This window comes from Choloepus didactylus, chromosome 3 (genome assembly GCF_015220235.1).
Source record: "Choloepus didactylus isolate mChoDid1 chromosome 3, mChoDid1.pri, whole genome shotgun sequence".
NCBI lineage: Eukaryota > Metazoa > Chordata > Mammalia > Pilosa > Megalonychidae > Choloepus > Choloepus didactylus.
The window spans coordinates 208,918,565-208,930,702 of NC_051309.1; the positions used below are offsets into that span (position 1 = coordinate 208,918,565).

At 36.0% G+C, this 12,138-nt stretch overlaps 1 pseudogene; it reads left to right on the forward strand.

Moving 5' to 3' along the window:
* Positions 1-1,957: 1,957 nt before the first annotated feature.
* LOC119530630 lies at positions 1,958-4,340 on the forward strand (annotated as a pseudogene).
* Positions 4,341-12,138: the final 7,798 nt, after the last annotated feature.

Here is a 12,138-nt window from a genome sequence, read left to right on the forward strand (position 1 = left end):
GGAACTTTGCTATAGATAGAGGTAGGAAAAAGAGGGATTTTTCCATAAAAGAATCCAGAAAAAAATAGTTGTCCATATGGATAAAGACAAAATTAGATTTCTACCTCATACCACATAAAAAAATCAATACCACATGGATTAGGAAAAACAATCCAAAATGGAGAAGAGGAAAGAGGAGGTGGAAGGGGAGGCGGCAGAGGGAATCTCATCAACAACTTTAAAATTCTTAGAAAAAAGTTCAGGTGTATCTTTTAGACCTTGTGATAGAGAAATATTTCTTATATATGATACAAAAGTCATTGACTAATAAAGAAAAGATAGGTACATTTGATTATATTAAAAGTAAGAACATTCATTCATTAAGAACACATTCATGAAAGTGAAAGTTGGAAGAAGATATGGATAGCCTGAAGATACTAATGGCCAGTGACCAGGAAACCATGACCCACCATTAGCAGCAACCAGAACCAGGAAATTCTGGCTCAACACTGTAGCAATGTGTCCAGGAATCAGGCCACCTTCTATATCCACCACCATCTTCCTCGGTCCAGGAAACTAAACCCCAATATCTATAACAATTGGCCCAGTATAGCCAGGACTTGATCAATAATAGCACCCTGATTTTTGCCCTTACTTCTAAGTTAAGACCAACCTGAAGTCAAGAATGCTCCCCTAAGCAATCACAGAAGATGCCCCAATTCTAGATAGCCCCCTCCACCTTTGCCAAGACATCAGCCTCCAATCAGAGTGCGCCTGAAGTCTTCCTTTTTTGTCCACTATAAAACTGTGCCACTCCTCTGTCTTTGAGTCTGCAAAATGCTAGTGATGATGGCCAATTCCTTTGCTATAGCAAGCTCTGAATAAATAGCCTTCGTTTGTGTTTATTTGGGTGTTTTTCATTTATTACCACAATTATATAATACAGAAAACCAACAAAGTATTAATATTAAGATATATAAGGAACTCCTAACAATTAAGAAATGTACAAACAAGTAGAATTCCCTGAAGAGAAAAATTACGGCCAATAATGATATGAGATCAGGGAGATGCAAATAAAATCCACAATGTGTTACCATTTTATATCTCTTTGATGGTCAAAAATTAAAAAGTCTTACAATAGCAAGTTTTGGGAAGTGTATAAATTCGCAGGATCATTTATAAATAGTTGACTGAAATATAAATTTAGAACTTTAGAAACCAGTTTAGCATTATCTCCTAAAGATGACGTAATTTCACTCCTATGGCTATGCAACCAAAGGAATTTTTACACGTATGCAAGACAGATGTAAAGAAATGTTCACAACAAGGTTGTCCACAACAGCAGAAACTTGAAAACAACTTAAAAGCCCATCCATAGGAAAGTAAATGAATAAGCAGCATTATATTCACAAAGTGCAATAATTTACAGCATGAAAATTATGGATGAATCTAAACAATGTACTATTGAGTAAACAAAAGTTCCAAATAATGACATGCAGCATGATACATTTTTTAAGAAGTTAAAAAGAACCTTAATGTTTAACAAATTACTTTCAAGGAATACATCTAGATGCATTAAAACTATGTAAAAAGGTGAACTTGGGATTTGGGATAATCTCTAGAGTGGATAATCAAGGGAATGGAATGGAGTTAAAATCATATGGCAAAATGTAGGCTAACCATAAAAAGGTCCTCACTTTTGTGCTCACAAGTGTTTATTTCATTATATTAAATAACCTATTAAATAAAAGCGGACATGCATGGGCCAATTATGTGTGTCATATAATAATAATTGGTTAATCTATATTCCAATTCTTACAGCTGAGGTCCAATTACATGAAGTTAGATTATATTTTCTCCTCAACTTTTAGAAATAAAAGAACTAATTTTCAACAGAATTAAAAATGATATATGGCTTTTTCCTCTTTGGACTCTTCTTGAGTTCTTCTCAGGACAGAAGTGATTTCAGCACTAAACTTGCACATCATCTCTGAAACCAAGAGTAGTAGATTTCGATGAAACATGGAACAAACTTCTAATGACAATCAAAGCTGTTGTCAAGTTGGAATACGTTGAAAGAAGCAACAAGGAATGATCATTTCTCAGATATCTATGCTTCATATGTGGCCTATTCTGAACCTCTTGGAGAAAGCCTTTACACAGAAACTAAAAATTTTTTTGGAAAATCATGTATGGCATTTGCACAAGAGAGTTCTGGAGGTTGAAGAACAAGTACTTGTCATGTATCATAGCAAAGGTACAGACTATATGGACTGCTTAGATAGGTATCTCAATATACAGTTTATTAAAAAGAATAAATTGACAGAAGCTGACCTTCAATATGGCTATGGTGGTGTAGATATGAATGGACCACTTAGGGAAATAGAAGAGCTAGCACTGGATGTGTGGAAGAAATTAATGGTTGAACCACTTAGATCATTCTTATTCAAATGCTGCTCTGAGAAATAAAAAATGAGCTTGGTGGAGAAGACCCAAACCAGAAAGTAATCCATGGGGTTATTAACTCCTTTGTTCATGTTGAACAGTATAAGAAAAATTCCCCTTAAAGTTTTATCAGGAAATCTTTGAGTCTCCCTTTCTAACTGAAACAGGAGACTATTACAAACAAGAAGCTTCAAATTTATTACAAGAATCAAACTGCCCAATATATGGAAAAGGTTCTATGTAGGTTAAAAGATGAAGAAATTCGATGTCAAAAATACTTATATCCAAGTTCATGTACTAAAGTGATTCACAAATATCAGCAAAGAATGGTAGCAGACCACTTAGAGTTCTTACATGCAAAATGTCATAATATCATTCGACAAGAGGAAAAAAGTGAATGGCAAATATATATATCTGACTTTGTGCTGTCAACTGGTTTACCTCACGTGTTTCAGGAGCTGCAAACGCATATCCATGATGAGGGCGTTAGAGCAACCAGTAATCTTACTCAGGAAAATATGCCAACACTATTTGTGAAGTCAGTTTTGGAAGTACATGGTAAATTTATTCAATTTATCAACACTGTTTTGAATGGTGATCAGCACTTTATGAGTACATTGGATAAGGCCCTTAGTCATCAGTAAATTACAGAGAACTCAAGTCTGTTTGCAAAGCACCTGAACTGTTTGCAAAGTACTGTGACAACTTACTAAAGAAATTAGCAAAAGGGATGACTAAGAATGAAGTAGAAGGCAAACTCATGAGCTTCATTACTGTTTTCAAATATATTGATGATAAGGACATTTTTCAAAAGTTGTACGCAAGAATGCTGGCAAAACATCTAATTCATGGGTTATCTATGTCTATGGATTCTGAAGAAGCCATGATCAGTAAATTAAAGCAAGCTTGTGGTTATGAGTTTACAAGCACGCTACATTGGATGCATATGGATATGAGTGTCAGTGCTGATTTCAGCAAGTTCAACAATTTTATCAAAAACCAAGATCCAGTAATAGATTTGGGAATTAGTTTTCAAATACATGTTCTACAGGCCAGGGCATAGCCGCTTACTCAGGCTCCTTCATCTACATTTGCAACTCCCCAGGAACTGGAAAAAAAGTGTACAGATGTTCGGATTATTTTGCAGCCAGCATTCCAGTGGAAGGAAACTTACATGGTTACATTATCTTTGTACAGGTGAAGTAAAAATGAACTATTTGGGCAAACCATATGTAGCCATGGTCACAACATACCAAACAGCAGTTCTTCCCTTTAACAACAGTGAAACTGTCAGCTAGAAAGAGCTTCCAGACAGCACCAGATGAATGAAACAGAACTGACCAAAACAATAAAATCATTACTAGATGTGAAAATGATTAACCATGATTCAGAAAAGGAAGACATCGATGCAAAATCTTCATTTTCATTAAATATGAACTTCAGCAAAGAACAAAATTTAAATTTATGACATCAACACAGAAAGACACACCACAGGAAATGGAGCAGACTAGAAGTGCTATAGATGAGGACTGGAAAATGTACCTCCAAGCTGCTATTGTTCCGTATCATGAAAGCACGAAAATTGCTTCGGCATCATGCCCTTATTCAAGAAGTAGTTAGCCAGTCAAGAGCCAGGTTTAAGCCAAGTATCAGCATGATTTAATCCAAGTATCAGCATGATAAAGAAATGTATTGAAGTTCTGATAGACAAACAGTACATCGAACGCAGCCAAGCATCAGCAGATGAATTATGTAGCGTGATGTCGCTGTCCTCCAAGTGTGGGCATAAAAAGATCATTGCCATCACCATTTGGTGTGTTCCTTTGGGGAAAAAGCAGGCCTGTGCCTCCATGATTTGTTTAATTGGCAGCCCCTGTTTTTCTGCTGTTTACAACATCACCAGTGCCACGTCATGAGCACCAGAGAAAATGCCTCTAATGTCATTATGACATTTCTTAAAACTTTATTAAAAGAATGAGTGAAGTAATGCTGAAACGTGGAAGTTTGGTTGGGTACTATGCTTTTTCTCCCCCTCATATTTTCAGTTGATGTGTTTTTTTTCAAATGTATCTTAAAGGACATAAAATTAAAAAAAAAAAACTTAAATATTGTGATATGTCGGACAACCTAATAATTTATCTGCATTAAAATGACAAACATGATATTGCTGCTTGTCAAATAAAAAAATTTTTAAAAAATGATATGTTTTGGGACTGGAAACTATTCTTCAGTAGAGAAGAATCAGCAGTTAAACTTTAAAAAAACAATCTAATCTAAGTTAGATTGAAAAATATGTCTTAGACTTTAGCCTAGCAGGTGACAGATGAAATATTAGTACATAAGTTCCACTATTTCTGAGTGCGTTAGGTTCTGAAAGCCTGTTCTAAATCCACTGTTTCCATAGCCTGCAGAGATTAAACGAGGGTTAAGCTCATGAGTGGGTCTTGGGAAGCTTTAAAACCAGGCTTTTCTTGTCCTTCCTGATATAAATTCTCCTGTGAAACTTTTCACTAAATAGACCTGGTTCACTTTTTTAAAAGCCTGTCAATGTAGGTAGTGTGGCAACCTCTGGCCTGAGCAAAACAGGCCTACAGATCTTTGGTGCACAGCAGTCTGCATGACCTAGGCAGCTAAATGTTTAACCTATTGTCTTTCTAAGCCAGTAAAGGGAAAAAGGGTAAATTGACCTTAAAATGTAACTTTATGCAAGCAGGCAGGAAGTGAGAGGCTCTTAGTCTCACAAAAAGAGCAAAATGTAATTGTTTAAGTGCTATTCTAGTCCTTCCTGCACCACCCCCCAGGTCAGAGTATCCTGTTCCTGCATCTATGCTCTCCCCAGTATCTTAAGAGGGCCGTTGTCTTAAACCCTTATAAAAGGCTGTCTGCCCTTTTTGCATCACTCGGTCATCTTTACTGTGAATACTATTCCTGCCTGGCCTGAGAGAGCCATCATGATCTCTCCATGACTTCTCACCCTGTAAGTAAGCCCTGAATAAAGGTTCATGTATCAGAAAATGCTTTGTCTTCTTTGGCCTCTGGACTGGCATGGCCCTCTTGGACTGTGACAGGTAGCTAACCCCGTTTTATGAACTCTCCAAAATTCTAGATCAGATAATTCCTTAGCACTTACAGTATCTACCTTCACAGCCTCATCACCCCAGTGTATGCTTTCTAGATTTCAAAAAGCTCTGTATTTAAGGAAATGTCCCCGACATGACAAAAGTCTCATCATTATTATATTTACCATGCTTAGCTTTAAGCTATCCAATAAACTCCTCGCATAACCTGAATTAACATTAGTTAGCACCTCCACAGAAACACCAGTCCAGAAGCAGAGAGGGTGGGGTTGTCACCCAGCAGGGCCAGAGGACAGAACACTGAGTTGCAGAAGATTATTCTCAGTCTTGAAACCTGATGGAAGTCCAGGAGGGAAGTCCCTACTGGACTTCCAGCCTGCTTGGGACCGTGACACCTTCTTCCCTTCTGTTTTAGTTCGCTAAAGATGCTGAAATCCAAATACCAGAAATGGGTTGGTTGGCTTCTACAATGGGGGTTTATTAACTTAACACACTTACAGTTCTGAGGCCATGAAAATGTTCAAATCAAGGCGTCAATAGGCGATGATTTCTCCCCAAAGACCAGCTACCAGTGATCCTCAGCTCCTCTATCACATGGCCAGGCACATGGTGATATCTGCTGGTTTCTCCTTTCTCTCCTGGGTGTCTTTGCTTTCAGCTCCTGTTGCTGCATCTGTGGCTTTCTTTCTCAGCTTCTGTGTCTTTCTCTCTTTTTCTTTCTCTGAATTTCATCCTGTTATAAAGGACTCCAGTAAGAGGATTAAGACCCACACGGGGCATGCCACAGCTGAAATAGCCTAATCAAAAGGCCCCACCCACAATAGGTCCACACACACAGGAATGGATTAGCTTTGAGAACATGATCTTCTGGGGTCCATAAAGCTTCAAACCACCACACCTTCCAATTTCCCCTTTAGGAATGGGAATGCCTATACTATGCCTGCTGCACCGTTGTAGTTTGGAAGCAGATAACTTTTTTCTCTAGTTCCACAGATCTGTAGATGGAGAGTAATTTTTGCCCCAGGATAAGCCTACCCAGACTTTCACCTTTACCTGATTTAAGTAATTTAGATAATTAGATTTAGGACTTTTTGAGTTGGTATTTAGATAAAATTTTGGACTTAAAGGCTGGAATAATTAAGACTTCTGGGGATGTTGGGATGGGGTGAATGGATTTTGCCTGTGGAAAGGACGTGAATTTGGAGGGGGTGCACCTGGTGAGTATTGTGAGTTTAATTGTGTTGAAAGTCCTAATTCCTTACACCTGTGTTGAAGTGCTAACTCCTGGCACTTGTGACTATGACCGATGTGGCTGTACAGCCTTTGCAGATATAATTCATTAAGTCAAGATGAGGTCAAACAGGATCAGGGTGGGTCCTAGTCCATTGACTGATATCTTTATAGGAACAGAAAACGGAGACACAGAACACGCACAGGGAGAATGCCATGTGATGATGGAGGCAGAGGTTGTAGTGATGCAGCCACAAGCCATGGAATGCTGAGAATTTCCAACAGCCACCGGAAAGCTAGGAAGAGGCAGGAAAAGACCCTCCGTTAGAGTCTTTAGAGAGAACATGGTGCTGCCGACAACTTGATTCCAGACTTCCAGCCTCCAGAACTGTGAAAGAATACATTTCTGTTGTTTTAAGCTACCAAGTTTCTGGTACTTAATGATGGCAGCCCTAGGATATTATTATCAGATTATAGTTAATTGTATTAAGACACAGATTATCTAGGATACTAATACAGATTATAGAAAAAGTTGTGAAGGTAAGAAAGTGAATGGCTGAACAATAGCTAACACCTGCTTAAAGTGATGGAGCAGGCATCAAATCATTGGCCATGAGTTTGGTTTTTTCTTCCCTTTACTTTTTTCTGAACAAGTTGTGTTATATGACCCCTGCGTGTAGTAGCAGAAAAGTGTTTGGAGGTCAGGAAAGAAACATTCAATGGCTTTTTAGGTTAACAGGAAACCATGGTCCAAGCCTCCTAATAATAATAACTTATTTAGTACATAAAATACTCCAGGCCCCTGTTCTGAGCACTTTACATGTCTTAACTCATTTAATCCTCATAATTCTATGGGGACAGTAACAACTATTTCCATTTTACAAATGAAGAAAGGCACAGAGAGGAACAAGAGATTGCACATGCTATCAGAGTCAAGATTTGAACTTATGTAAACTGGATCATAATCTGCACACAATGGCTCCTTCTTGAAGTTATCTCCCTTGTGGTATTAAGTCCATTTTGGGAATTCAGGAAGATATTTCTCCAGAAGAATCTAAGTATCCCTGCCTAACGTAGCTGCATTATTTTGGATACAAGTCAATTCTAAGTTTAAACTGAGATGCTATTTATTTTCTATAGACACAGCAAAAAGCTGGTTTGGAGGCATTTAATTCTCAGCAGTCAGTCTATCTTGCTGGCACATCGTGGGTACTGATATCAATTTCCCTGCCTGACAACTTACCTTTTCACCTTGTACAAAGCTGTTAAAACTCTGGCTTCAGAAGTGCAATCCAACAACAAGCAGAAGGGATGCTATTCTCTTAACAATAGTTCTGAGTCATCAACTCCCTGAGTCAGAGACACCAAGAGTAAGAGAATTTACTTTTTTCTAGCAAGTGTGGAACAAATCCAAAACCAATTTCTCAATAGTAAGGGGAAACTAAAGAGATATGATAAAAATAATGTCTTTGGGTGATGGCTTCAATTACCTTTCCTTCCTTCCTTCCTTCCTTCATCCCTCTTTCCTCCCTCCTCCCTCTTTCTCTCTATGATTTATCACTTAGGAGACTCCTGTTTCAATCTATCAAATCCTAAGTTTTGCAAATGAGTAATTATGAGATAAAATGTTCCATCAGGACAGTGGTTTACTACAAAATACTTAGCATGATTTTAATAACTTTATATATATTCATAAGAATAAAAAAAAAAGATACTGCTGTTTAAGCTGGCATAAAGTTAGAAAGGCCATTGATTGCTATGATCCAGATGATAAATAAGAGCCAGAGAAGTATTTTCCAGTGGCATAGAATAGTCTCGATATGAATATTAAGAAAATAATTATGTGTTAGTCAAAATCATAAGAAAAGATAATATTTATTATTGGCATCAAAATTGGACTGAATAAACTTACCTGATTGTGCAATTCATGTTATTCTCATTTTATATGCTCTTAATTAGAAAGCATCTGGCAAATGAACACCTGAGTGGCAGAAAGGTAGTAGGATGGAATAATAGCCCTTTATATTGTTTAATGGGCTGTACTGAAACAACTTTTTCAGATCATGAAGCCTTTTGATTATTACCAAATAATTAGTGCTGCAAAGCACCATTAAGTTAAGTTATCTTTTTCATTCACCTGTACCGAAGAGAATATAAAGGGGAAAATCACAGCTTGGCTTACTTTCTCTACCAAAGATGGTTATTGGTTTATCGTTTCCCTAAAAACATGGTAATTATGCTGCTATATTGAAGTGGTTTATACTCATTTTTGAGCACCCCGGAGCTTGCTATGACATCACATCTTTTCAAAATTGTACAAATGAAGTTTCTGTTATTCCTTCCCAGGCAGCTCTACAGTTTTGCAGTTGAAGAGACTATAGGCCTGTGAAACAGTTTCCTGAAGTTCCTTTCAGATGTTATTTAGCAAGATTCTATCAGATTTCCAAGACTCAAAAAATTAATCCAGCCATAAGTGTCTCCAGTCAATTAAAACATGGCAAATTGGCCAATATGGTATTCTGGTTACCATGAGAGCTGATGTTCCCAGATAAGAACCAGAGTCTATTTAACCCGAGTGTTTCACAGGGTAGACATGAAGTGGCAGTGACACCCAGGTTGATGGTTTTGCTTAGTCCATTGTATTGTGATTACTAAATAGCTCTGAGAATGAAACCAAACCTCAGAAACTTGATAATTCAGGAGGGACCATGTGAAACTTAGAGTATGAAACACAGACAAACAGCTATGCATTACTGGACGTGATTTGACCCATTCATTTATTCATTTATTCTTCAACAAATATTTCTGGAGTGCTCATTATGTGCCAAGCATGTTCTAAATCTGGGCTTAGCAGTAAAGAGAACAGACAAAACGCCTCGTTTCCATGTTGCTTTCTATCTAGTGACCTATTTGCAGAATGAAACAAACATTTATGTTTAAATTAAGTTATTCAGTATTTAAATATATTATTATATATTTCTTAATATATTAATGTAGTTTTTAAATTAATAGTGTTTAATTTACCTTTTTATAAATCAACTTTACTTTTTCATTTGAACATATAGGACTTTTGTGTCCAACCAAAGGAAATGCATAATAGAGTTCTAAACTTTTGTTAATGGGAAAAAGTGGTTATATGCATTTTTATAAGGATGCCATGAATCTTTCCTACAACATAGTGACTTGCTCTTTCACAATCTTTAGGAAGAAAGATTCCACAACAAAGATTTGGAAAACTGAGATGTAAAAGTAACTGGGGGTGGGGTTAGGGGCTTTAATCTTCTTTAACTAGTTAAACAACAGCTGCACCACAACCATCGTAAAAGTAACAAACCAAAACAAAAAATACTTTTTGTAGTGTTTTATTTCCAAATGACTCTGCTTTCCACTTTGGCCAGTGAAAAGCACATGTGTTCATAAATATTATGTAATATGATGTTATCTAGGCTTTTTATCCTTTATATAAAAATTTGGAGTACTTCATTATTTTAGGCATTCTGAACATTTCAAACTGATTTGAAATTGCCTTTATGCCTTCATCATTTCTTATAATTACCTATAAATGAAATGAATTGAATACCATGGTTACCAATTTTTTTTTTATCCCCCAAAGATGACATCTTCATGATGCACATAATGACTCCTTTTTACTTGGTCCTGATTGATATCTCCTAGGAATCCATGAAGACTTCTAAGACAAATATCTGTTTTACATTAAAGCTAAGAAATCTTCCATTTTCAGATACATCATTATTTTGTGTAGCACAATGAAAGCAAAAATGCCCAAAGTGGAGATATCACTCATAAAGTTGGGACACCAAATGACTACAGTCATAGTGTAAGGGTATAAAAAGAATGCAAGGAAATTTACATGTCTTGGCCTTGGGTAGAAGGAGGGAAAAATTTATTTCCTCTGTGAATTTGAATGATGAGAAGGTTTATGTTCTGAATTTACACCAGCAATGTTTTCCAACAACTCATGAAAAAATTTTAACTTAAATGGTCTCGGTCTATGTCAACAACGATTGAAAGACATCATTGTTTTTAAAATGCAAACAGATTTAAGAGATAGACATTAAAATGTTAAAAATATACCTTAGGTTCAATAAACTTTGATCAAAGATTTGCTATATAAAACTGCATTTACTGTTCCAAATACTGAATTATGAAAGGCTTATTTCTCAGATCAGGAAGTCAAGTTCAGGTAGAACTTTCATCTGCAAACATCTTTCATGAAAACATGCTTAAAATAGCCTGTAACATTTTGGAATTAAAGATCAAATATAAATGTACTTTATGAATTAGTAACTTCTCTGTGGTGTATAACTGTCCATTTGTCTTAAATCTTTTATATAAATGCTTTCTAGGTTTCACCATGGATATATTCAGCTGAGTTCCTTGGTTTTCTCTTTGATCTTCCATAGATCTAGGTATCCTAATGGTAAATAAGTATTTCCTCATTTTCTATGACAGTCCACTCAGTGGCCTGTAGTTCAGAACAGGATATTCAGGGAACACTGAATAAATATTGAAATGAATTTAATCCAAGTGACTTGTAATGTTTTGGTATATAGTACACCTCTCAAGAAAAATCCTTATTAGGGAGTGACTCGATAAAAACACGAATTCAAATTTTTTCCTCTGAGGGTACTTTTAGTTTGTATGCTAGTATATTCACCCTTTTTTCTTGGAAAAAATAACTGATTACAAGTACAGTCAAATAGTGTTATATTAATTTTACTGTAACAAAATGCACTGAAATCACTAATATTTTGAAAAGCACATCTTTAAAGGGTTTATTTCTTAAAGGTAGTATCTTTTCTACCAGGGTCTAACTATAGCAGGGAATAATTTCAATACATCTAAGGAACTTTTTATACTGTGAAGAAATCACTTAAAAATTAGTTTACTCTGGTGAATTTCTTTGGAACTGAGACAGTTGTTTGTTTTTTTTTTTTAATATTCATTTTATTGAGATATATTCACATACCACGCAGTCATACAAAACAAATCGTACAATCTATTGTTCACAGTACCATTACATAGTTGTACATTCATCACCAAAATCAATCCCTGACACCTTCATTACCACACACACACAAATAACAAGAATAATAATTAAAGTGAAAAAGAGCAATTAAAGTAAAAAAGAACACTGGGTGCCTTTGTCTGTTTGTTTGTTTGTTTGTTTCCTTCCCCTATTTTTCTACTCGTCCATCCATATTGCACAGAATCTTAATACTCCAAGCAATTGTATAACTTTCTATACGTTTGAAACATATATAAGCTAACCTGGTATTTCAAAATTGTCAAAGCCTAACTCTAGATTCAAAGAGGGATGTACAATGTAGAAAAAAAGCTTATATAAAATTAAAAATGTTCCTTACCTTATTTTAAAACTAAACTT